The 835-nt window shown below is 36.9% G+C and overlaps 1 protein-coding gene across 1 annotated transcript in view; it reads left to right on the forward strand.

Annotated features, from left to right (window-relative positions):
• Positions 1–835, forward strand: part of BEAN1 (brain expressed, associated with NEDD4, 1) — a 30,244-nt gene that overhangs the window by 9,547 nt on the left and 19,862 nt on the right. The window lies entirely within an intron of this gene.

Genomic DNA, 835 nt, shown 5'->3' on the forward strand with positions numbered 1-835 from the left:
TTTGCCGACCACTGGGTTAGAGGGTCATCCCAATACACCAAAGCTGCGGGTTCAGTCCCCAATCAGGGCACATATAAGAATCAATCCGTATATGCATAAAAAAGTGGAACAACAGCCCGGCCGGCGTGGCTTAGTGGTTGAGCATCGACCTAGGAACCAAGGAGGTCATGGGTATGATTCCAGGTCAGGACACATGCCCAGGATACAGGCTCAGTCCCCAGTGTGAGGCTTGCAAGAGGCAGCCAATCAATGATTCTCTCTCATCATTGATATTTATTTCTCTCTTCCTTTCTCTAAAATCAATAAATATTTTTTAAATTACTATAAAATAGTTATTGAAAAGAAATTTTAAAGTATCATGCTTCTATCCTGCCTTAGCAGAGTATTAATAATAAAGATTTGTTAATAACCATTAACCTTGAAAACAGTATATTTGAATAAAAAAGAAAACAATATATAATAATGCTATTGGCATCCCAAGAAATAAGGTATATATTAAAAAGATTTGTTTGAGGGTTCATTAAAAAAATTTATTAGCCTTGATTAGTTTACATGAGGACTTTTAAAATAAATTTCACCAGCAAGAAAAAAAACTTCATAAAGACTGTGGAAAACGTTGAATGATTTACTGTTATTAAATATTTTAAAATTTTTCAAGACAAAAAAAAAAGAATTCTCAGAAAGAGAAACTAAGCAAACAATCCCATTTACCATGACAACAAAAAAATTAAGATACTGGTGGCGGCCCTGCCTGCGGACTGAAGGGTCCCAGGTTCGATTCCAGTCAAGGGCATGTACCTTGGTTTCGGGCACATCCCCAGTGGGAGGTGTGCAG

The sequence above is a fragment of the Myotis brandtii genome, unplaced genomic scaffold (genome assembly GCF_000412655.1).
Source record: "Myotis brandtii unplaced genomic scaffold, ASM41265v1 scaffold486, whole genome shotgun sequence".
Lineage (NCBI taxonomy): Eukaryota > Metazoa > Chordata > Mammalia > Chiroptera > Vespertilionidae > Myotis > Myotis brandtii.